Source organism: Pseudomyrmex gracilis, unplaced genomic scaffold, assembly GCF_002006095.1.
Source record: "Pseudomyrmex gracilis isolate BER0280 unplaced genomic scaffold, ASM200609v1 scaffold_239, whole genome shotgun sequence".
Classification (NCBI taxonomy): Eukaryota; Metazoa; Arthropoda; class Insecta; order Hymenoptera; family Formicidae; genus Pseudomyrmex; species Pseudomyrmex gracilis.
In genome coordinates this window covers 111,662-139,161 of record NW_018020823.1, presented here as the reverse complement: position 1 = coordinate 139,161, position 27,500 = coordinate 111,662, and the positions used below count along the sequence as shown (strand labels likewise).

The 27,500-nt window shown below is 41.9% G+C and overlaps 1 protein-coding gene across 2 annotated transcripts in view; it reads right to left on the bottom strand.

The window, feature by feature from the left end:
* Positions 1–27,500, bottom strand: part of LOC109859112 (leucine-rich repeat-containing protein 24-like) — a 118,238-nt gene that overhangs the window by 36,688 nt on the left and 54,050 nt on the right. For both annotated transcript variants that reach the window (XM_020437024.1, XM_020437025.1), the window contains exon 2: positions 1,057–1,100. The gene's annotated coding sequence lies outside the window, so the exon portion shown is untranslated. The remainder of the gene's footprint in view (positions 1–1,056; positions 1,101–27,500) is intronic.

Here is a 27,500-nt window from a genome sequence, read left to right as displayed (position 1 = left end):
TTGTGTAAAATAACAATAAAATTATATCGGATTAAACGCGGATCTAAATTTGATACATATAAAACTACCGGTGTAAAGTGGGACGAAATTGCACTGCCAATATGTAGGACAAAATGGGGTATGACTTTGATTCCGCGAATCGTTAAATTTGTTCGTCAATTTCAGAAAATGAATGGTTTTCAAGTGCAATTCATTTCGGTTCTGATTAAACTTCGTTAATTATCGCCCGGCTATGATGCTTATCGCCGACATGGACGAAACGTACGTAGGGGTCGTCGCATTTTGCCCGGCAATGTTCTTAATAGACAAAAAGAGAGGCGGTAACCACACCGCATCAGACGGTCCCAACAAAAAGACTCTATTAAGAGCCATGCGCTCTGCTAACTCTAATTTCTTTCTTATCCAATTTTATGGTCGAACGAACAATCGTTGACACGAAATGTTTCGTGTCGTGTTTCGGCAGCACGTCACATCTCTACACAAGTATCGACCCCTTATATTATTTGCCTCTCTAATCTCTCTTGAAATATCAAATTTCTTTTCTAATTTCAAAATTCGAGAGACGTACGTTGAAATAAATTCTGTCCCGCGCTTCTGCAATTGTAGTCGCAAGTGATACATTCGTCTGTAACCGCGTCAAGCGGTTTGTCACAAAGCGTGCGAAAGCGTTTCTCGCGGGCTTAACTCGCGAGAGCTTTTTGCCGCGCAGCTTTCTCCTCGCAGCTTTTCGCGAGTGAGCGAATCGCATTATAGCGATTTGTGCGTTCATGCGATTTCTCCGCACCGCGCGCGCGCGTTAAATACACGCGCGCGTTAAATACACGCGCGCTTACGCGAATTGTCGAAGCGACGCAAATGTTCGTCGTGACTGATAATTAATTATAATAATCGGTACACGGCCGGGAGTTGGCGTAGACCGAAGAACAATAGCAATTTCGAGTTCCAACATGGCAAAGTCTTGCTAGTTTACCGAGATATCTAGGTCTCTCTTGCAAGAAACTAGCTCGAAATTTGAATTTCGAGTTGAAAGGGGACTTGAAACAAGGAGATCCTTACATTCGAGGATGGCCGGGTCCTTATCTCCTCGCTGGCCCACCGATCTGAAACAATGAAGAGAGAACAATGAAGAGAAAATTAGGATCTCACCGAGTGGTTTGTTTAGTTTAAGTGTATTGTTGCAATAAACGTTACCTGCAAAACAATTCGTATACAAACATTCATACAGACACACGCACCCCTACGCGATATTATTATTGGTATCATCAGACAGAACATATTATTTAGATATCTGTTGGCTCAGCGCGCCAACTACACTATGCTATAAACTCTCTGCTCTGTAATAAAATTTTATGTCAGCAAAAATATTTAACGAAACACCGATATTTGACGTCGCGTCAAAAGCAAAATTCCTTTGCTCTTCGCTCGTTTCACGAGCAAACCGAAGGTAAAATAACGACAATAACGGGATATCCGGCGAAAGGATCACCGCACCGGGGAGACATTAATCCTTTGTGCGAGGCGTATCGCAAACTTGGTGAAAGAGTAACAAGCGGAAATAAGCGATCCCTGTCACGAGGCAAAGAACAGAAGGAATACCCCCATAAGCCGATACCGAAAGAATTAGCCCCGGCTACGAGGACGCCATTTAAGCGAGTTGCTGTGCGCGAACTTTCGTAAAGTTTTGTGCTAACTAGAGGGCAAAAGGGGGAGAGAGAGCTTATAAACTCTCTAACGCTTGTGACTTCCCGAGCCAAAGTCTTCACAGCGCATCGAACAGAGAATATTGCTTACATACTGCGCGCTGCAGATAACCAATCATTGTACTTTGCTCTGTGTGTCTACTTTAATGCCTGTTTATTTCAAGTACTACCACGTCGAGAGCGAGCGTTGGAAAAAGTTTCTCGTCCGATCGTTTTAAAGTTCGTTTTACGTTCAACTGTTTAAGTTGAAAAATTGGAAATCTCGGAAAATGTAAAGTTTAAAATTGTTCTTTAAATTTTTAATTTGCTCCTTGCGTTTTTCCTATTCGTATATCGTAGCCGAAATAATTAGAAGAAGGTAGTGCCTAATTCGTACCTCCTCTCGAGAATTTGATCTTATTATTTTCTTTTTTTCTTCACTCTTAATGATCACGGATTGTTGCTTACAACGAATTCGATTTGGACGCACTAGTGCGCACTGAGTGCGTCCTAGTAGCAGAATATTTCAGTGTGTAGTGTAAAATACTAAAACTGAAATATTCTACTACACATTGAAAGAAGACGCACTCGGTGCGCACTAGTGCATCCAATCGAATTCGTCGTTATATTCAATAATGACAGTGGAATCTCGAAATAACGGATTGTACGGGACTGAATCCGCCATTGCACCCCCACTTCTGCTACGTTCAGGATCATGAAAAGGTATTTTGCCCACACACAAAAAGTATGCCGGTATACTTGTTAACACAATATGATGTAATACAACAGAACACCATAATAATTGTATATACTAATATTTGTATACACACGATCCGTAAGATACGTTACTTGCATAACCTAATCTAACCTAAACCTAACCCAACCTAACCCAAACCTAACCTAACCCAAACCTAACCCTAAACTAAATCTAACCTAAACCTAACCTAAATCTAACCTAAACCTAACCTAAATCTAACCTAAACCTAAACCTAAACCTAAACCATAGACGTAGAATGTATAGACTGCGCGTTCCCTACCTTTGCCATGTTAAGAAAATGAATCTTCAACGTTGAGAGAGACAGCTGGTGTTGAACAGTAGCCTCATCTCTGTCTAGCGAAGTAGTAGGGAGAAAAAGAAGTCTTCGCTGATTGATAGAACAGTAGTGGAAAAGTGGGGATAGAAAAATAGCGGGGATAAAGAGGAGTGAAGGAGATTAAGGGGTGAGGTTAGGTAATATGAAACAGTAGGCCCTGATCCCACCACAGACATTGATAGACAGAGAGAGAAAGTTACTGTTCAAAGTATGTTGTCTCTCTCAACCATGAAGACATCTTTTCAGCCAAACGCGCAGTCTATATATTCTACGTCTATGACCTAAACCCTAAACGACGCTGCGCCCGCTTTAGTAACAGTCACACATCACTGAGCGGTAAGTCCCCTCTTATGTTTCTGAAGAGACTTTATGCGCATGGAAGGGATGAATCCACTATTCCGAGGTTTTACTTTACGAAGAAATTAAAGAGGTACGATTTAGACGACCGATGTGTATTCGGCAACTCTTTTTATTCTGTATACTCTTTCTTTTTTTTTTTTTCATCTTTTCTCGGTATACGTAAAGTTTGCAGATTTCATCTCTCTGGGAATAGCACAAAGTGGTAGGCCCGCAAAAACACATTCCTCTGTGCGCGCTCAAGTCGACAAACCTCTCAATAGGCGGCAGGCGCGGGTACGAGTTTCGCGTGAAAGACCCGACCCCGCGCAACGAAGCTAATGCTCGTTCGCCCACGACTTCTTCCAGCGAGAGGACGGAGACCCAGATTTTTCTCGCGGTTTCCTCGTAATTTAGTCCCTTCCTGGTTTTCGTCGGCCAGAAACATAGAGAGACTCGACGAAGAAAGCAGCGGGATATCGAGGCCACGTGCACTTTAGCACCCGAGAGTCCAAACTCTCCTCCCGTCCCTCGTTCGCGATCGCGCGAAGAAAAAGAAGTTGGATTGAGAAGCAAACGAAAAGCGGAACGGCAAGAAGGACGGGGGAGGGGGGATGAGACGAGGGATCCAGTATTCAGTTGGAGAAGGTGGATCTGGCGGTTAAAAGCCTCGCAGTCTGCAAGTTTCTGACGATGGCGATACTTACGAGCGATTTGAGATTTAAGACCAGCTCGACGCCATTCATCGTCTAAAAGTCTCGTATCTGCGCGGCTGTCGGTTTTAATGATTAATACAGCTCGTCGCTGAAGGATTAAGCCGTAATAAATAGAGACGACTCTCTCTCTCTCTCTCTCTTTCTCTCTCTCTCGTGTGACTTTGCGCGCGCAAAAGAAAGAGAGAGAAGAAGCAAAAGGGGGGTGTCGCGCGGGAGTGGATGAAAGGATCAACTGAATCGAGTTATATTTTTATCTCCGACCTAATTTTGCGCTCCGAAATCGCAAATCTCGCGAGCGCGTCACGAACGTAAAAGTCGACGCTAGATGAAAAGGAGGTTTATGCAGAATGTGCTGAAAAACACAGGAGATACGATTCATGCCGGAGTGAATTTAAGCGTTAAACCTACGATTGCACAGTTATTTAACATTGAAAATTAAAAGATTCTCACGAATTAAGCGTCCGGAGGAGAGTCTGATGCGAAATCAAGAGTTCGCAGAAACGAGTTTAACTTATGCATGCGCCGTGTAATCTCCCTTCTACGTTCTGCCTAATGAACAAATTCCATTTTCTATATATATATATATATATACATATATATACACACACACACATATATATATATATATACAGGGTGTCCCAGAATTGGTTTAACATCGCTCGTAGGCAGGTAAAAGGAATAAAACTGAGGTGAAAAGTCCTATACCATTTTGCTAGATTTGCAATAGTTACTGAGATTTTAATTAACAAANATCCGCGAATAAGCATGCATCGGGCTGTCTTACGCGCGTAAGACTGCCCGCCGCGCTTCGCGCGCTAACGGTGTTACCCATCGCGACATATGGGAGGAGCTAATATAACAGCATATACTATAATATATACAAAATGTAATTGTGTGAAGCGCGCCGGGCTGTCCTACGCGCGTAAGATAGCCCGATGCACGCTTATTCGCGGATCTTTGTTAATTAAAATCTCNGTAACTATTGCGAATCTAGCAAAATGGTATAGGACTTTTCACCTCAGTTTTATTCCTTCTACCTGCCTACGAGAGATGTTAAACCAATTCTGGGACACCCTGTATATATATATATATATAGTACAGAGGATAGCCGCGGCACGCTTGTTTCTTCTGGTTTGTGTACGTGTGTACGTGTATGCGCTTTCTTATTTCAAAAAAATGATTCAAATGAGATTACCTATGTATACGCTATAAAAAAAAGGAGATCAAAAGGAGGTTAACGAAATTCCACGATGCTGCCCCGTATAGGGTTCAGCGCGCGCGCATGTTCTTCCTCATTACCCTTCAACCTCATTTCTATGGCGTCGCCGAACTGAAGCCACCGTTTTCCCGTCGCTGCTGCCACCTGATAACAACGTGCCGAGCATCGGGCGAAAATAAAAATACGAGACGCGCGGCTTTTGTTCGGTCGTGATGAGTCCGAACAATTCCCGTCCGCTCGTTTAATCGCGACGTCCATTTATACAACGGAGGATGGGGAAAGCGCAATGAGTGAGAGAGAGAGAAAAAGAAAAAGATAAAAAAATAATTGCGAACGAAGCGACGAGATCACCGGGCTCCGTTCGGAAGAATCGAGCGATCTGGCTTCCTTTGTTCAGCAGGATGCTCCTTCCTCCGCCGTGGTATTGTTCATAATCCTCGAGTCGAAAGCCCGCGCTGAGTTTTTTACGACTAGCCAATTGTCACGAACTGTATTTCGCACGTCGGTACACAGGATGTGCGAAGGGTAGGGGGACACGATGCTCATCGAAGCGGATAAATCGTGACGCGATCGTAATCCTGGCCACGAGAGAGTCCTGGTCAATCCCGTCCTGCATTTCGCTAATTAATCTCGGTAATTATTCGCTAGTTTGGCTCAACAGCGCCAACAGAGCGTCCCGCTATTTCGAAGCTTAACGTGATGACGCAACTAGAGATACCGCAAGAGCAATCTCTTCTAACTGTAAACTAATTAAAGATTAAACATGTTAATGGAGGCTTTTGACAAAGTGCTTCCTCATCGGATCCTCAGTGGATCATCATTGGTGCATCCGCACTCCTCTCTCTCCCTCTCCCTCTCCCTCTCTCTTTCTCTTTCTCTCTCTCTCTCTCTCTGTAACACGGTACAGTCCGTAAGACGTAATTAAATTATAATATACATTTAATAAACATTATACAAACGGTTAATTAATAAATTAGTGCGCAGCGTCTCGTGCAAATGCAAATAGTTTCTTCAGAGGGAGTTTCTTCTTCAAAGGACAAAAACTATTCCTGCATTTGTGATGCAAATACCGGCGAGCAGCAACGGCGCTTATTTCTGTTCAGCCGTTAATTATCTTACAACGAGTAACAAACTTATTTAACAACAAAAAAAAAAAAAAGTAAACTATTAATTGATATCTCTCCGTTATTCCGCGTTTTACGTTGCGTTGTGGTTCTAAAGAAACACAAAGAGTCCTTTATCTTACTAATTCAAAATGTATAAGCGAGTAATCTCCACAAGGGATCAACATTTATATATATTTTATAATAAAATAAATTTCAAACGCGCGCGCCGCGTCGCTAATGTTAAGGTTTTGTTAATTAGATCACAATGATAAACTCTCGACGTGGAAGATAAACTCTTAATTAATTAATTAATTAAAAGGACTTTGGCGCGCGGAGTGTGGGGAACAGGGAAGGTTACTCCTCCCGGTTACTTTCTTTCAAAGTTTCCCCGAAGCGTCACAGAATCACTTGAACGAAGAAGAGATCATTTGCTGGTTCGATGGTTGATAAAAAAAATAGTTCTATTTTCTAGATGTTTGCGGATAATCAATGCAATCGCACAATACCGGGGCGCAAATCTATTCAATTAACAATTTTGTTTACGTTAGTAATTGATGCGCATATTGCATTCGACGATTTTCACATTTCCCCCCGTATCATTTTCATTCGCCATATAAAATTATATAACAACCGCTAACAAGCTTTACAAGTAGAGAATAAATAAACCAATAAAGTTTTCTCGTAAAGCAGTGCGAATGTTGCATCAAAATTATACACACGGCACAGGTTGTACAACAAAATCTACTATAAAAGAAGATATTTTATGAAATAAATAAATAATAAATGCAAAATAAAACAGAGAGAGAGAGAGAGAGACAGAGCTGTGCGCATTAAATGTTTAATTATTCGGTAGTTATGACAAGTATGTACACATTCGCAGAATGCAAAATAAATATGCGATTACATATGTTTTTCGTTTACATTTACAAGAAGTGTGTAGTAAATTATTTTCGGTAATCCTCCCGAGAGGACATTAAATCGACTTTCTCATCCCCGCTCTATTTATCACCGCATTCGCGTCGGATGTAATTATAAGATGCAGAACAAAGTGCTAATTAGAATGTTCTTGTTTATCATTCACGTCAAAATGAAGGAAGTTTATCTGAGAGAGGTACGGTAGATGAACTATTAATAATCCTCCGGAAACGTCAGCGTCGAGTGCAATGAACAATTTACATTACGCAACTGGGTGGGTGGGAGAGATAGGGAAACTGTAGAAATAATTGCGGTGCAGAACTCCGATCCAGAAAGCAATATTTCTTTTCTCCCCTCGTCTTATTCATCCGCCGCAGATCTTTTGTAGCAAATTGTACAACAATCGCATAATATATTTTTTTTTTTGTTTTTGTTTTTCTTTTTTCAAAACTCATCAATTTCGTCACGAAGTCACGTAATCGGTTGTCCTTCTATCAAAATGACGATCGTGCTAATTTCCACGTGATAATTGCGGCGACGAATTAACGGAGGCCCTCCTGCTCGTCAATTACCGTAATTAATCGGCGATTGATTAATCGTGACACGTGGAATAACGCGTCGCGACGTTCGAGCGCGTCGATTGTTCGTGCCGGGCGATTAATCGAGCCACCGAATTTACCCCCTCGGTCTCTCAACCCGTGAGAGGATAATTTATTTATCCGGCCGGCTCTCGTTAATAAATTAAGACCGGCAGGAGAGCTTAATGAAACGTCTCGCGATGTCGCCAGAAGAATTACGAGCTTTTCCCTCCAAGCTTTCCGAAGGCGTCGTAAAAAGGATTTCGCGCGGACTTCGCAAGGAGAGTCGCGCGATTACGATCTCAAAAGAGAGTAAGGACATGTTACCGCTCTCTCTCTCGGTTGTCCTTCCGCGGACAAAAAGAGAGATAATCAATCTTATTGTTAAAAATATATATCATAATTCTCCGGAAAAATCTTTTTTGAGAAAAATAATTCACAAATCATTGTCGCGGGGGGGAGGGAAAGAAAACAAAAGAGAGACTGGACATACGCTTATACAATGATTAAATGTGCCATTATAGACGTGACCATAGAGAGCGCGGCGGCTGCGAAGTAGGAGCTAATAAATTTACTCGAGGTAGTTTTCCGCAATGGCTCCTTCCATAATCGTGCTCATGTTCAGTACAGTGCTGTTTATCTTGGCTGTGTGGCCGAGAGCGAGCTTTTTTTTTTGCGACCGAGAGAGGAATATTTTCCCTGCGAGGACGAGAGAAACGCGGGGCCATTGTTCCAAGCGGCGGCCGTGTAGAAAAGGGAAAAGTGGAAAAAGACGTAACGAACAGACGCGACCGAAGAAAATAGATCGACCGGTCATTTCCCGCCTCTTCTCTCCCCCCCCTCTCTCTCTTTCTCTCTACCTTCCACTCTCTTCGCCGCCGCTGTTAGATGCCGAAAGGGTATACGGTCCTTTTAGCCAGAGCCGTTTCCACAAAAAAAAAAAAAAAAAGATAAGCGAGCAGTTTCTCGGCTCATCCCTCTTTTTTTTCAAGGGATACTGCGTATTGACACACGCGACGTCAGCGGTGATGGCAGAGTTCACGGAAAAAACAATAAAAAAAAAAAAAAAAGAAAAAAAAAACCAGAAGAACACTAGACACGCGATGAAATTGATTTCAGTCGGATGCTGGAAACGTGGATGAATCAAATTAATAATTCGACAAACCGAAAATATCGGTGAAATACAGGCTTTTCATTTGCGCGAAATATTATTTGCGCATCGACGATAAAACATTTTCCATTCAACAAAAAGGAATGCAAAAAAGTGTACCGAGAGCCGCAGTTATTATCGAGAAAATGAAGAATCCGAATTGAAGTCCTTTAGATATACATGTGTGTGTGAAACGCGCGCGCGCGCGCGCGCACACACGCAGTGTGTGTATTCGACTAAATATTTCAATCAAGATTGTAGTTTGAAATGCAATTACACTGGAAATTTAATAGCTACGCGCGTTGAACACGCTAATTCAATTATATCTTTTGTCAGGGACGCTGTACGAAATTTTCAGTTGCTATTTAGTGTAGTATTTAGTAATGCTTAAACCCATGAAATTATGAGTAAACACGACTACGTTTCGTGCTGCTCACAATTTCTATGAGCGCGCATTAATAATACCGCTGTATTGTCGCCCTGGCATAATTCCATGTTTTTATTATAAACCAAGTATAATATGTGTACGTATATATATATATATATATATATATATATGTGTGTGTGTGTGTGTATGTTGCACGGTTGCATTATCACGAGCAACGGTTGGGAAAACGCGGCAAGTCTTTCGATGCATATGGTCCACAGGATATACCTTCTCTATCCTCGCCATCTTCTCTCCCTTCATCTTTTCTCGCGCGTTCTCTTTCACCGCGTCCTCTCTCCTTTCTCCTCTGTCTCTTGGCGCGCGCGATTTAATTTAAATTTAATGCGAACCAGCGCACGTGGTCACGTACGCTCAACAATAGCGAAAGGCTTGGTATCCAAGTGGAGAAACGCACATCGGCGAAATTCACGCCGACGCTTCTAGAAGAACTTAGCCTAGGGTTGCCGACTGATACGTCTACCGGGTGTCTCGAAAATGTTCACTTGAGAAGAATATATTTTAATCGACATTTTTCGATAGGGTTAGTTCTATTATTGTAAACAACATAATATTTATGTTTGGAGAGTGTTAAAATAATTCTCGCCATCAATATTTCAATATACGGTTTTTAGTTTTGCAAGAACGATCGGGCGAGTGCTGGTAAGCGATGTATATTGCGCGATAGAGTTCGCGACGCGTATCCCGTGGAATGGAAACGATTTGCCAATAATCTCACTAATCGGTGTCACTGAGAATAAGACAGAAGGGAATCCTCTGTAATCTCCGTTGCGACATGTGCGTTTCCCGTACACCCAGTAGAATCCATCTAAATCCACAGCCACCACTTTAAGCGACGCGTTCTCGATCGACGTCACGATATAGCGGGCACGTGAGGCACGTGCGCTCCATGATAGCGAACGAAATAAATATCCAAGTTGAAAAATATCGGCGATTGGCGATCGTGGAATCGGCTATTTTCGCGACTATAAGCGCGGCGGAAATTTGAACTGAATTCCGCGATAGCTCTATTTATATGTTATCGGATAACTTTGGTACGGATCATGGCAATAATAATAATTCTCTGACCAACGGTCTGTGTTATCTCAACTTTTGAAAATTTCACATTGTAAACACAATTACAGAATATTTTTATGTAAGTATATAAATATGCGTGTGTATAAAAAAGAGATTATATAAATAAATAAAAAGAGATATCTCGCGTTATCACATGATTATTTTTACAAGAGCTTATTTTTTTTTATTTTTTTAAAGATACTAAACTTTTCAAATTATTTACCGTGAAATTTATTAATGCCATCTCTTTCTCTCTCTCTCTTTCTCTCTTTCGACCGTATCATCATACCGTGCTTCTGTGATCAAAAAGTTTTTTTTCGGGAGAAAAGAATGGCTTTTATCATCGTCGTGCCATAATCGTTCCGCTTATGCGCATCGCCCGGTCGTCGCGAGATAATCACCTCGCCTCGAAAATCGCGCTAATCCGCGCGGCGGAAAAATCGCTGACGCGCGAGAGGATGTGATTTTGTTCCGCGAACGCGCGGAATTCGCTGTGGCGGAATAAAATTCGCGAGTGGCTCTTGTTTGATCAAAGGCGCACCAGAGAAGCTTTTTTGATAATTTGGAAAACACCTCGCACGCTTTTTCGAGACCGTGAAAATCTTTCAGCTCGTAAATAAAAAAAAATAAAAAAAAAAACAAAACTGTTTAAAATATTGACTCTCTCTTTTATTTTCAATTCTGAAATAAAGTGTTTTGTTCCGAAAATTTATTATTAAACATATTTTGTTTTTACTCTCGCGTCGAGGACACGAGACGATATTGCCGTGTAGCAGAGGATCTGATTAATGGTGCCATATATACTCCGGCGTTACATCTCAACAAAATCTGAGTTGTATTGTTAAAAAATATAGCGTTAGCGATATTTAATCCTGACGTACTGGATCTGACGTTGATTTAGATTAAATGGCGATATTAAAAGAGACTTTTCTTGATTTATTATCGTAATATTTACGTTTCAGACGCATCCGATATTTTCCGATATTTAACTTTTGACGCGGGCAACAAAAATATCTGTTGCGAAATAAATCTACTTTGGAAAAACTGGGCGCGAAACTACGAAATGACTAGCCAACTTTTCCAACAATACCCTCTGTCAGACACCGAACCCCTTCGTTCTATTCTTTTATTTTCAACACGTCGCTGCAATAGCCCGCGCGATCCGATCCACTTGCAGCATTCGGTTGCACCGTTATTCAATTCATCGCCGGATTCAATTACCTCCGCGTGCGGTAACGGCGAGTAGAGGCATTTCCTACGCGCACGTGCAAACACACACGAGCGCGCGCGCGCGCGCACGTGCATGTGCACACCTGCAATAATCTCACTGTAAAACTCGGCCACGCGACCTAGATCAACATCCACCTAGTTTTCAACTTCGCCGACTAATAGCGGCGATCCCTCTTCGATCTGCACTCACGGTTGTGCACCGTTGGTACATCGATGCGCTCCTATATACCAGGTGTGTGTGTGTGTGTGTGTGTTTCGTGAAAATATTTGCAAAGTTCTCGTCCGTGACTTTTCGTGTCTAAATAGTCTACGATACCGTTGTAACTTTTATTCTTGGTCTTCTCGTTATCTCAGTAAACGAGAACAAAACTTTATTATCGTAACTTAAAGAGCAATTAAACTCACATCAATGTTTATTTTACTCTTGCGAAAGAGAGAACGGTATCGGAGAAAGAACACGGAGCTCGAATTAATTTTATTGCTTTTTATTAGACACGTCGTGTTTTTTACACTTTATTTCGTTAACACAAAGTAGCAACACTTTCGTGAGAATATACGTAGGTATACCGCTCGCGCGACGTCCACAACGAAAGTTATATATATCGGGACCATTAAGGTTCGCGAAAACAATCTCTGAGCGACAGTCAACAATAGGTATTTACTTTGACGGTAGGTCACCGCTTGCGTATGCCAAGCCTCCGAGTGCCGCTCGACCGAGAGAGAGAGAGAGGCCGCGCCACTCTTTTTTTCCAACCCCCCGTGTAACTCCACCCCCGTAACGCTCCATCCATCACCCGGTAATGGCAGCTCCTCGGTTTTTATCCGCGCGTGTATACGCGGTGGCCCCGCAGAAGCCCGGGCTCTGATCGATAGAATTTATTCTCCATCGGGAATTTATCCTTCGGATTCCCGTGCCCCGAGTCCTTTGTCGAAATATTCAAGTCGTGTGCGGTCACGCGTGACGGCCTTTCTTCGCCGTTTCTTTTGGCATCGGAGGAGTGAAAAGAGAGAAAACGTATAATAACGTGTAGATGTGTACAAAAGTGGTACACAACGCAAACACGTGTGTGAAGAATATAAAAAAAAAAAAAAAAAAGCGTACACCGCGCGTGTCTCTTATAAGAGATGATTAAGACCTTTACAAGAGCTTGACAAACGACAGAAAGATCGACCAAATCAATTAAACGGAAGCGTTCATCTATTTGAAGATTAAATCTGAAAAGAGTTTCTAAAGATGTAATTAATTTTCACGGGACGAAAAATTTCCGAAGAATTTACGACGCGTCTTTGTAGTATTCCCCTTGTATAATATATTAAGACTTGATAAATTGAAGAGTTTGAAAGAGAGGGACAGAGAGAGATACAGAGAGCGAGAGAGGAGTGATTGATCATCTTTTAAAGTATATATATCTTAAAAATATATATATATATATATATATATATATATATATACATACAACACGATGTCTGGTCGTTTTCTCATGAAGTATAATTAACTCCCAAAGCGGAAAAGAATAAAAATACTCTTTTTTCACTTTTATATAATCCTCAATGAAAAATAATCCGCGCAATGAAAAATCATTCACTCGGAATTCACAGCGCGCGTACTTTTCACCGCGAAAAGTCATTACGGCGCGATCTGCCGTTCCGGTGCATTTTGTAACACATTTCGAAGCGGGATTAACTAAGCGTAGGATTAAATTCCTGCGCGATTTTGTGCCGCGCATGAGTCGCGCGCGCGTGTGTGTCGAGAGCCTCTTTGCGCTCGAATGCCAACTAGCGCTATAAATGTGCGCTTCGCCGACGAAAAAGAGAGAGAAAGAGAGAAAGAGAGAGAGAGAGGATACAAACGGAAGCCGGATACCCGAGGGAACCGGAATCACCGCCTGGGTTTCGCGCATTGGGCGGACCGCAATCGTCAAAACGCATCGGCGAGGTGGTCTTCCCCCCTCTCGCCCGTCCGACAATATGGTAGAACAAAACGGCTTGCGACTCGCTATCCGCGCGCGTCCACGAGCGCCCGGCCCGCGCGCTCGCTTTGCGGGAAAAAGGAAGTCCCGGAGTGGAAGTTTGACAGCCGACCCGTGAAACCCCGTCCGCGCGATACGCGTCCGACATTATACCCGGACTTTCCCGCTTCTTGTATTCGTCGACAGCAAAATAGATGGATATAAACGCGGAGCGAGAGAAAGAGAGATGAAAAAGAAAGACAAAGAACTGCTAAATATAGAATAACCAAAGGGAGTTGAGCGAGAACTATAGAGCGGCGCGGGTATTAAAAGAATTAGAGGCATCAAGACGGATCGATACAACAAAGACAGAGACAAATAGAAACGCTTACTAGAGCGAAGTATAACAGATGAATGTTGAATGAGAGAGCGACAAAGAGAGAAAAAAAGGGATAAGTACTTTATTACGCCTCGGGGACAAATCGCTCGAAGCGCGCGCGGCGATAACGCTTTATACATTGAAAAGTATACAACGAAAAATGAACAGAAATATTGTACGTGCAAAAAAAAACGCACAGTACGGGATATAATAACTGAATCTTTTTAAATCTGAATTTGGAGAGAAAAAAAGAAGAAGAAAAAAAATCAAACAACTCTGTCAACGTCGTTTTGCAAAGATCAAACGTTCCGTTGACAAAGAACAAAGAATCGATCGGTTTTCTCTCTCTCTCTCTCTCTCTCGCGCGCGCACGCACACACACACACACACGTAAAATGTGTATTAAAAACTTTAAACCAAAAACTGGATGATAAAAACGAGCGAAGAACTAACCTCCGACAGGGTTGAGAGGGTTCAATAAATCCCGACTACGAGGCGCATCGGAAACTACCGCGGCGTAATCCGATGTAGCTACACACGTGGAAATGACGTTGGCATATAGAACGTCGGAGTCGTGTATACACGCGCCGGCTTTACGACCTGCGGACGCGAAGCGAGCCACTAGTACTCCGGGAGAGCCAGGAGCTACCTACCTACCCCATCCGGTCCAACTTTGTTCGACGGAATTGCAGCGTGCTTTGATGACGGATCGATGCGCGCCCGCGACGCCCGCCCGGGCTGTCGTCGTCGTCGTCGTCGTCGTTTCCTCGCTAGTTCTAATGAGACGAAACGACGACGCGGATGCAATAACACAACCCGGGAATGTTGGGAATGTCGTTAAGCAACTGACCGCGTCGTCGTCGCTTCTGTTGCGTCAGGCAAAATTATCGCGGTAACATATATTGCTGAACTGCGGCAGAGTCGATCACGTGGGGAATAATTCATTTTGCGTGTTGCGAGAACCAGATGTTACACCGGTATAGACCGTGCAAATTCAATTCCGCAGGGGGAGGAAGGGAGACAACATTTTGCGCATGGAAATTCCACACCACGTCAAACCATCTACCGCTGCTCTTTTAAAGTCAAATTTGTATCTCAAAGATTTTTTATCGTTGATATATATCTTGTGAATATTCCTTCGATGTATATATATATAGTACGTACAACAAACGCGATACAAGTGTAACAGCAAAAGTGTAACGTTTCCCGAGCAATCAACGGTTTTTTGAAATTTATTCCATTTCAGTCGCCGCGTTAAGGTAATTTTCCTCTTAAAATTCGTTTGATTAATATGCGATCTCTTGCAAAAATTGTCCGAATAAAAAGAAAAAGATGGAGGATTTTCTCTCCTCGATCATTTTCTTTTTATTCAATTCGCGGGCGCGCGAATCGGGAATCCGATCATCCCCCCCCCCGTTTCGAAAATTTTCGCCGATCATTTCGCACTTCATTATTCAGAACGGATGACTTTGTGTGTTCGCCAATTAGTTTTATTTATGCGCGATGTTTACCCAATTATTGTAATGATCGGTCCGATGCGGGCGCGAAATTTCGTTTCCAAGCTTACCGGGCAGATGCGCGATTATGGATTTCGCATTTATTTGGCCGGAGTCGTTTATCATCGTCAACGTGGATGCGCGATTTTTGAAGCTTAACAATATTATCGACGTATCATCGGATTCGCGAAAGCGCCGATATAACGTGTTATAACGGAAATACGCCGGGATTAGTCGTCGAGCGTTCATGCAGTTTTGCGATTAAATACGCAAACAAATATGATTTTGCTGCATAGACATGAAAATTTAGTCTGTATCATCACAATCGTTTTCTCATTCAGTCCGACACGCGCGCGAGTTATATTCCCGTTTATTTTTGTAAACTGACACACATCAAACGAAATGTGATATTATTATTAAAATTCAATTGCGCGCGAAATTTTGTACATATTTTACACGAAACGCGTTTTTTACGTAATAATAATTTGATCTCTTTGGTCGCGTTTACTATCTTTTTTTAACAATTATTGTTAATACATTAAATTGTATTCTCTTCGTATCTATCGCGCAAATATTACACGCTTATATCATATACATATATATATATATATATATAAAACTACCACTAGTTGAAAATTTAGCAACGGGTGCTTTCGATAGCGTATCGATATCGCCGGATATGCAAATCTGCAATAATCCAAATAGTAAATCACCGGAACTGGCGCAATAGTTTGTAATTGTATTATAACTCCTCGACATCTATAGCCAGATTTACAAGCTGAGAGAGGGATAGCTGATCCGTCAACAAGCTGGTAATGATGCGGCATCGCCGTTAATAATCGTCCACTCGTGGATAATAATTTACTGAGTGTGATCAATAATTTCCACATAGAATTCCCATACATTCTAGAATGCTTTCATACACATGTATTCTTTTATGTTGCTTTTGTTTAAAATTAATTGGCTGATCGATAATTTCCACGTAAAATTTCACGTAATATATATATATTATTTTTAAAATCTTTTTATATACATTTTTTTTTTATGTTGCCTTTGTTTAATATTAATTGTTTTTTCTTTTATTATATCTTTACAAGAGGACACAATATCGCATTCGCACAATAAAAAAAATATCATATAACGAAACACACTACAGTTGAATTTATTTACATCGCGATATAATTAAAGCAAACAGAGACCGACGTGTAACAGCTGCCTCGTATATGAAATCTCTGTATTTCGAGAACATTTTGACAGCATCGCAATTTTTATTTATTTATCACAGAGCAATTTTTGATTTATATTTTAATTTAGATTCTATATAGCGCGACTGCGTTTATTTGCCGCTTCTTTATTTTCGGTTTATTTATTTTATTTCCAACGTCAAGCTTTCTGCAAAACGCAACTGCTGGGTTTGGGTTTAACATAATCCGAGGAAATTATGCTCGGAAATCGTGTTCGCCATTTGCCCGTAGAAATGGATGCACTCAGACATGCTCGCACGTACACGTATGCGCAGAGCTTCATAAGCGAGTTACTGCGGGATACAAATGCACATATGACTCAAACGTTGCGCTTGAAGGTTTCTCGTCAACATTTCAAGATTTAATGTAAGATCTCCTCTCTCTCTCTCTTTCTGATTAAATAATTTAAATTAAATAAGTTAAGGAGAAAGAGAGAGAAAGAGAGAGAGAGAGAGAGAAAAGTTTGTAAAGAATTTTCGTATAACTTTACAGCGTAATATTATGAAATACTTTATCGAAATACTTTAGAAAAAATTGTAGGAGAGATTTTTTTGAAAAGTTCGCGCGCGCGGGTTTCTGAATAGATATTCAGATACTGTAAAATTTCAATTGAGACTTCGCGTGTATATAGCGAAGTCTTAATGGATTTATTAAGTGTAACGTGCGCGCGAGGTAGATAGTCGCAAAGCCGTGAAACCGACGAACCAGCTGGAATCGACTGGTAACTTAATTGGTAGTTACCAGCCGCTGCAGAAACCACCCGATTTCGAGACAGTTCCTAGGGAAATTCGCGGGAAAATACCGCGTCTCACAATGAGATCCCGTGCGCGCTTAACGCTTCCCCAAAGTGCTCTCTATATATAGAGATCATTACTTCCGGCTGGGAGGGTCGCTAGAAGTATTTTATTTCCCAATAAAAGTCAGACAAAGCGCGACGCGCGCGCGCGCGCGCTTGTTGAGAATCGAGTTGCAAAAAAGTTCAACGTTCTCAAAACTGTCGCATATTAATCTTTTGTATAACTGAGTATCTCAAATTGAAAATTTGTAATTTTGAATCGATGTTTTTGAATCGACGTTCGAAATTTGTTCACTTTTAAATGTTTTATAAATGTAATTAATTGTGTCGCTTTTAATTATCGTAATAATTGTAACGTGCTATTTGATTGTATTATGAGAGAAGAGAGAAAATAGAGAGAGAGAGAGAGAGAGAACAGTAGCAAGGATGAGGAGACGCGCAAATTGTAGAACGGCTCGTTTGAGAGCGTTAAGTCAATATTTACATTTGCTTACGACAGAGAAGCCGCGCACGGCGGATATTACACGCTCGATCAGTGCAGCCCATGATTTGGGTGTACAGTCACCTATTCTGTATCGACGGGAAAATAAACTAATTAATCCCCCGACACAATAGCGTTTTCGGGCATTTTGGTATTCCGAACGTAAATTTTGCGCGATACGATACGCAATGTCTACAACGCTTACAAAGATAAATACACAAAAACAAAGAAACAAGACACGAGATTTTGAATGCCGGTGATTATATATTCGCGCTTAAAAAAGTATATATCTCCTTTTTTTTAATAACGGTTCCACATACTAATCAACCGTTTTATTTACTTTGCCTCTAACCGCAACCGAAGGTCTATATATACTTTGTTTTTCTTTCTTTTTTTAAATAAATTTATTCGGTATTAAAAAGATCTGATCATATTTGATAGATATACGAAGTATTGCGGGACAAATTCCAAGTGCCTCGGTGGCACCCTAACAGGGAAGGCGACGGCCCGAAAAGCCGGAGATTCCAGGTTCGACTCCTGATTGGAGGAGTTTTTTTCGCAATATTTTAAAATTAGTTAAGGGGTATTGGGGATCCTGCATATATAAGATACAATATTAGCATCATATTTGATTTAAAGAATTGTTATTTCAATTCCAAAAAAACTCACGTGAAAAATATTACACGCAAATACATATATACAGGGTGTCTCAGAATTGGTGTAACATCTCTTGTGAACAAATAGAAGGAATAAAACTGAGTCAAAATGTCCTATATCATTTTGCTAGATTCACAATAGTTACCGAGATCTTAATTAACAAAGATCAGCGAATAAGCATGCATCGGGCTGTCTTACGCGCGTAAGACAGTCAGGCGCGCTTCGCGCGCTAACGGTGTTACCCGTAGCGACATATGGGAGGAGCTAATATAACAGCATATACTCTATAACATATACATATTAAAATGTAATCGTGCGAAGCGCACTGAACTGTCTTACGCGATGTCTTACCGATGCATGCTTATTCGCTGATCTTTGTTAATTAAGATCTCGGTAACTATTGCGAATCTAGCAAAATGGTATAGGACTTATCGACTCAGTTTTACTCCTTCTACCTGTCTACGAGAGATGTTACACCAATTCTGGGACACCCTGTATATATATGCATTCATATATATATCGTCACTCCCTACGTATAATTACATAAGTGTCACATACGAGATTTTCAGTTTATTACATAGTGACACTTAGAAAGTCATGTTCTCTATGGTCACCAAATATTAAAAAAAAATATTCATAAGTAAGGTAAAAATTTAAAACCGAAAGATCCCTTAACTAGAGGAACTATATGAAGCTTTAAACTTTTAAACTGTTCTCCTCTAAAATTTGCGTTTTTGGAGTTACGGGATTATACGTAGGGAGTGACGATATATTCTCACATTTACGCACAACATCCTGCAAACGGGGCTTTTCATGTCCTTATATTCATATATTATTTTTTTAAATTTATTCGGAATTTTATAACCGCAGGACAAATTCTCATCGAATTTCTCGTCTCAGAGGGTGACGAAGAAATTTAGATATTTAACTTCGTATGCTCGCCGCGCGAGTTTCCCCTTCGTGTGTTCGAAGGGACTTAAATTATATCCCTCGAGTCCCCTGGGAACCCGGGGCGAAAAAGGATCGAATAGGTTAGGTTAACCGATGCGCCGCGAGCGTCCCCGGGAATGGCACGAAATTAGATAATGAAGCCGACTTGCCCCCCTATCTATAGATACGTACACGGACGACTATGCTGCTCGACTATGCGGACTGTCGGTTGAAGTGTATCACTTCTGATAATCCGCCTTGCTTAACTCAATAAAAGCGGCAGCTTGCAAAGTGTCGGAGAGTCGGTCGGCTTTTGCAGATTAAAAGCTTGTGCAAGCTTCTTGTTACTCGGTACTTCGGTTCATATATATATATATATATATATACCGCGATCGCGCGTCTAATAGTTACTAAAACCTGGACGTTTATTAATGTTTTATTAATATACTTTCATAAATTATTGCGCAAAGTATGCACATCGCGCGTTCGCGCAAGTTGGATAATATTTCATCATTAGTCGGCAAGGAGGACAAGCTCCTTACAAGCGTTGAATTATCTGGAACACAAAGAAATATCGGACGAAGTTTACGGGCGCGTAGTGAAAGGTTTATTACGATGTAAATTATATTATTAAGCGAATTACCAGAGAGACGCAAACGTCGGAACCGTGCGAGGAAGGCGAGGGGGACGCGAATGCGCGTCAACTTCTAACAACATTACAGCTACGAAATTCGTAATTAGGAGCGGACAAAAGCAGAAAATTGAACGTGCGCCTGGCGCGCGCGCGCGCGCGCGCATCGTTCGCGCGCGCAAAGGGGGAAATCCTCTTACCAAACTACACATCGAAAGATGCTGGTTTCTCGCGGCGCGCAACGGTGAGCTCTGGCAATTTCGCGTCGCATAAGTTTCTCGCGACGAAGTTTCGCCGATCTGGTCGCCGCGAAAGCCGCGAGCGCGATTGCGATTCGTGTGTGTTGTGCCGCGTTTCAAACTCCGTGTCTCGGAATTGTTTCTGTGTGCGGGAATTACACTCTTGTGTACGCTTTTATCTCACACATCCTCTCCCCATCTGCTCACATCTCGCAACGTCTTCGGAAAATAGACGGTCGTTTTCATCGATCGTGTGTTTGCATCGAGTTCGTTTTGGAAATTGAAGATATCGGGTTCGGAATTATGTCATTAAGTTGTGTATATAGCTCGTGATCTCTCTTATATACGACAAAGTAAACGGATAATGCTTCAACGAACGCTTTCATCTTACGGTTCAATGATCGTAGTCTCGTGTTCTCGCGCCACGGTAAGGTACTTGTATTTATTCCGTGACACTGGTGGTGCTTTCAGGTTTAACCGTGTAACTCTCGACTTTTGACGACATCGAAATTTCGTCGTCGACATTATCGACGAGAGCACGTGACATTATTTAATACAGATTAATTTAATATTAATGAGAAAACGTCACACACGAATGACCGGCCTAGTGGTCTCGCGGCCTGAGTGCAGGAGCTGCGAATCTGGAGGTCCCGAGTTCGAATCCGCTCACCACCTTAAGGATTTTTTCCGGACCGGTTCCTTTCAACCGGATTTATCGGTTGATCGGCGAACTTAATCGAGCCTCCAATAATTAATTCGGGTGTAATCCCGAATTAATTCCCCCTCCCACAAGGCGATCATAGTCACAACACCTCGAACACGAGTCCGACCATAGACGTATAATATATAGACTGCGCGTTCCCTACCTTTGCCATGTTAAGAAAATGTCTTCAACGTTGAGAAAGACAGCTGGTGTTGAACAGTAACCCTCATCTTTGTCTAGCGAAGTAGTGAGGGAAAAAGAAGTCTTCACTGATTGATAGAATAGTAGTGAAAAAGTGGGGATAGAAAAATAGTGGGGATGAAGAAGAGAGAAGGAGATTAAGGGGTGATGGTAGGTTAGGTGGTATGAAACAGTAGGCCCTGATCCCACCACAGACATTGATAGACAGAGAAAGAGTTACTATTCAAAGTATGTTGTTTCTCTTAACGTTGAAGACATCTTTTCAGCCAAACGTGCAGTCTATATATTATACGTCTATGAGCCCGACACAGATGGACACGCCCACTGTGAAAGAAGGCCGTGTATCGCGTGGTAGTTAGTATACCGCACAAACCCTCCTTGTGACAAAACATAACAAATAATAATTAATTAATACAGACTCCCAGATATCTGGGGTCTACCTTATTTATCATCTTTCTTAAAGACTTCTAGAATGGCGTATGGACTAACCTTAAAGGTCCTCTGAGCCCAAAATGCACCAAATACCAAATACGTCGCACACGGTGCTGATTTTCATTGAAGAAGCGTATGTTGCGGAGTTGCTGCGCATTACTTTTTAAATAAACAATTTTCATTCCCCACGAAATTCGAGACGATGCATAGACGTGCCACGTCGTTGCGCACGTACCTTTTCCTTACCAAGGGCAAGCCGCGCAATAGCCGCGATAAATATGAGGTAACTTCCGACAAGCCAGACCGCGAAATGGCTCGGTCAGGGCTTAGAGAACGGCGCCCACGAAGAAGAACTGTTATTGTCTTCGTGGGAATTAGCGGCGACTTAATGTCGGAGAATTTTCGCCCTGCGGCAGACTTTACTTGGCCATCGTCGTGTGCGCGCGAGTCGATCTCTCTCTCTCTCGCGCGCGCGCGTTTCAAAGCACGTCACGTAACAACGTCGGAGTAAATCCGACCGACACACTTCCGACGGAAACGTTGCCGAGGATTCGTTTAAATTTTTTATGCGTAATGCTGAAAAGGTGGCAAAGATTTTTTGAGGTCACAACTGTGGGATTGTATTTGCGGCGAACAAAAACCGCGCTTTGACGCGGTTTTCGCACAAAAGAGAATCGTCGAAGTTTGTCGAAAAAATGGAGACGTGTTTTTTTTTTTACTGAGAAACGTTCGGCATTATTTCTTGCGAAACGTCAATTTTAATAATTTCTTCGACGTCAACTTTGTCTCGCGCGCGAGAATTTCGATTCGCGAGAATTATTTTTAAGACGAACAATCTTTCAAGAATTCAAGAGCTTTTTCGTTTGACTTGTTAAATAATACAGAAAATGATGAAGCTTGTCCATCCTCAAAGACGCACTTCATTAACGTCGGCTATAAACTCATCAGTGTCATCGCGAAGATCCGAGGGGACATCTCCGAAATTGGTTCGTCATTTGGCTATTCATCGTTCCCGCGACACACACGTGTCCGAGCGCCGGCATATGTTCAAGAGCGCGCTCTCTCACACCCTAAAAAGATAGTTCGACACAATAATGTCACAAAGATGGATGCGGCGAGATGATCGGGGGAGGCAGGGGGAGAGCGTCTCTGAGATGCGCTCAATCAGCGGATTGCACGCGATGCGAGATCGATTGCCGAACTATTGTTTGAAATTCTTTGACTCGCGTAAAGACGGGGAAAAGAAAAAAGAGACGAAATTACAAGTGCGAGTCGAAGAACACCTGCTTCTCTCCGTCCGGATTATTCTCCCGCGGAAGGCGCGCTCATGGAAATTGTAGTAATTTAAAAATGAGAGAGTTCACGGAGACCGGGTTACACTTTGTGTGAGCTCAAAAATATATTCAAATTAAATTTTAATCTTTAATGCCACTAAAGTTCTCTCATTTTGATATTTAAATATTTAATTGCGTCCCCCATAACACGTCGCGTTGTTCCAATGCAACTATTTCATTTCCATTTTAAAATATTTAATATCCCAGCGTGTTTGTGTATATATACATGTCATTGTCTCGAAAGAACAAAGATTAAACATCAACGCGCCCGGCGACACACTCGGGAGCGAGCTCGCAATTTCTTTTGTAATATCTTCATTAGCATAATTTCTTTATCATAATATCTCCCCTATCTATCTATTCATCCATCCACTTTACCGGAGTTAAGCTCGACACGCACGTAAAACATTCACACCCTTCTACTACACCATCGGCAGTGCTCGCGCATGTACACGCGCGGCGACGCCGAGAATCACCCTTCCGTCTGTACTCCCCGGGACGCGTGCACTTGATATCTATGCATGAGTCGGCGCACACGCGTGACACGCTCGAGCGTGTCGCGACGACACGCGAGTGCAATGTGCAGGATCACGCATGAGGGAGAGCGAGCCGCGCGACGAGGATGGGAGCGCATATGCGTGCGCGTGTATGTGTGTAGGGGGTAGTTAGCCGGTGCTCCGGTGGTTGCGGCGTGCTGGTTCCACAGCAGTAGTGGTGGTGTGGCCCGGGATCGATCCAGGGACCACGGCATCATCCTCCAGCCCTCAACGACCGACTCAACCCGGCCCTTCCACCCCCGAGGCTTCGGGAGGGCGACCACCTCCTATCTCTATTTCTCTCTCTCTCTCTCTCTCTCTCTCTCTCTCTCTCTCTCTCGTTCTCTCTCTTTCTCTCTCTCTCTCTCTGTCTCTCTGTCTCTCTCTCTCTCTCCTCACTCCGAGCGAGGAGCTCACGCGATCGCCTTATGGAACTCCTCTCTATCAGTCTGCACAAATAAAGCCTGCATACGGAGCGTAACGGTATGCAAAGGGCTCAAACGGGCCTGTGGCACTGTGGAAATGGAGAAGAATGACTTCAAAGGGCGCTTAAGGGTATGCCCGTGTCCCGAAGAAGGTGTAGATGGGAATCTACGTGAATCCGGGTAGAGTGATAGTTTCGCGGATTTTAAAGCGGACAGTAGCGAAGAGTTAGAGTGGGTTCTTTTGTCTATCCGTATGGACTCACGATTGTCTGGAACACGTTCGGAATAAGTTAGAGGCGAAAAACCTTTTTTTTAACAAGTAAAGTAAAAGTTTACGTGTTTTATTTTAGAATATTTATTTTTCAAAATTCAATTTCGCAGCAGCGCGAGCTCATCAGCTATCGTTGATAGAAATGTTAATTTCACTTAAGCTCTCTCTTTGTCTAAAAAAAAAAAAAACACAGACATTTTCAATTGCGGTAGAATATATCGCGATAGAATATTGTCAAAATAATACTCTGTGTTGAGATATTCTCGCGATAAAATTGTAACGACGGTCTTTGGGGAGAAATCAACGTCGTCGAGCAGAGTGAAAACGTTAAAATAAGGAGTGATAGTCAGCGCGGTAGGTAGTCGCTACCATTTTCCTTTCGCAGCTGCTTACGGCTTGAGGAAAGCTCTCCGCGCTCTCGGGCGTGAGAGCGGATGCTGAGAGCCAGTCTTCCTCGATTCGATGAGAAAGCTCTCTCTCTCGTCAAAATCCTCGCCGACACGAGCGGATTCGAGCGTGTGAGCGCGTCGACTCGGCCAATAAAAGAACCGTTGCAAACGGATTCGACGGTTTCCCGATATGTAATTTCCCGTGGCGCGCGCGCGCGCGCGCGTGCGCAAAAAAAACTAGAAAAAAATAAAGATAAAAAAATAAAAAAAAGACAAGAAAGCCAAGAGAACATTTCCGCCGTTTATTCCAGCGAGTGACCTTACAAATGAGACGATCGAGCAGCTTAAGCGACACGAGTCAAGTTTATCGCATTTTAACGTATCGAGTGCTTTAAAGCTGCGCACGACAAAAAAACGTACTCGAGATACAAATCGAAGTTTAAAAGCGGCGCGATCGACGTGAATAGAGAGATATTCGCGCCTTTTTTGCACAATCGTAGAATAATTGTGTAATTGTAACTGTGTAAAAGCGAAGATAAAATAATCTTAAATTTGATTTTCAAACTAATATACACGGTAAAAAATTTTTTTATATATACTTATACACAAATTAAAATAATTATATCTAATTGTGCAAATTTATATGCCGAATATGTCCATACAATTTTACACAAGGAGAATTTCTTTTTTTAAGAGAATGGCTTCAGAGATATTCCATATCAAATTACAAAATAACTCTATTAGTATCATGTTAGATACAAAAAAAGTATATAAAACTATATTTTTATTATATTTTAAAAAAATTTTTGATATATAATTATATATACTTATATACAAATTAAACTTATTATATCTAATTATGCAAATTTATATACCGAATATGTCCATACAATTTTATACATGGAAAATTTTTTACCGGCTAGACGTAAATTTGTGATACGAAAATCTGAAACAAAAAAAATATATCAATTATCATACTTCGAGTCGAGACGTAGCCACAACGATAATTGTCAATAATAAAGAAGTAGTCAATAATAAAAGAAGGTAATGCTGGTTGAGGTTAGGGTTAGGTTAACGGACGCTAAGATGGTACACAGCAACTAACCCGACCCAACGTATTGCAGGAGGAAGGAATGCTTGTGTGTGCGGGGTCTAATGGTTATCCACGTTATCGTTACCGGGTCAAGAACTAATGCGATTGCTGCGGAATAGCCGGCGTAATAGTCGGGAAGTAATAGTACATAGTTCGACACTGTCGGGCGTTTATCGACTCCAGCCACGAAAGTACCCTGGTCGTTAAAATAATTGCGAGGCGCGCGTGGAGAAAGAACGTTTCGGAACGTTCCGAGGGTCCGCGGGACAATCCCTCGCGAGGGGGAAGAGGGGGTTGCGCGAATTCGCGGCCGATCGAGTCGAGAACAGTGCAATATCCCTCCCGAACAATCTAAATCAAGCCGTTGCGTGGCGCCAATCTCGCCGCGACCGCGTAATGCGCGATTTGCGTGAAAACGAGACGCGATACACGCCACGTTTAAAGTTGTTCAGACCGGTCCGAGCACAAGAGCGTTTCCTCTCGCGAGAATATTCAGGAGCCACGCGATATAAGGTCTCTTTGCTCCCTGTTAAAGTAACCTAACCTCGAACTCCTCTACTTTTCCCTCCTTCTTTTCTTCCTAAATCGTTTTCTCGGAATATCATTCTGTGTCAGCCATCTTGTGTCAACAAAGCTTTATCGCGATGAAAATCTACACGGAGAGCCGCAAAGAAAAACAGAATATAGAGAATTGCGATATTTCGATTATCGTGTTGTATTTGTATGTTATTTTGAAATATCAATACACTCCCTTGAAATTTACATACTTTTCAATATTCATTTGTGTGTGTGTGTACGTGTGTATTTTATTGCCAATCGCAATTTGTTTGCCCAATATATTTTCTATTCAACGAAATATTCATCGTTTAATTAAGAGTGCAAAACTTAATTTTACTTGATAAATTTCGCGATTGACAATTACGTGTTCAATTACGTGAATTACGTGAATTTTGCGTGAATTACGTAAGATGTCAGACATCTCCCGTAACTTAAACTAGGCATAAGATATAGGTATGTACATACACACATGTACAATACATGCACACACACACACACAAACATATACACACGCTTGTACACATACCACCCTCTCCGGTGTAACCACAAAGTTTCCCGTCAGTTTTCGTGGGAAGTTCCGCATGCGATGTTCTCTTCTTCTTCTTCTGCAGCTCTCCGCAAAGGTTTAAATAATGAGTTTTCACGCGCAACGGCGACCGATTAATAATCAGAGGTCTTAAATCGCCAAACGATTATTCTGACGATGTGGTTAGAAATATTCATGCTCCAGCTGCATAATAAGCAAACAAAGAAAAAGGAACGTCAAAGGCACGTTCATAATGGCACGGATAGGAACACGTCGTTCTTTGATCATCAACCTTGTCTCTCTCGAACGTCGCGTTCTCTGTGACGATAAGTAAAGCTCGTCGCCCCCGATCGAGCTCGAAGGCGAATAATCCTTTTCTAGGAGAAGGTCTGCGGATCACACAAACTCGTCCCTTTACCCAACGGATCTAAGCAAATTTCTTTCTTCGTCTGTCGCTTTAATTAAACTTCATAAATACGAGATTTTTCTATTTCAACGCAACGCATACACGGAAAAGAAAAAAGTTTTGCTATTATATGGTCAGCAAGAAAAATGGTTGACTTTACCAGAGATTTTTTGTTTCGTCAACAAAATGTTTTGTTGGCAAAACAAAACTTTTAATAAACTTAACAAATGTTGTTTTGCTGGTCATATAGTAACTAATATATATAGTATATATATACTATATATATTAGTATATACTATA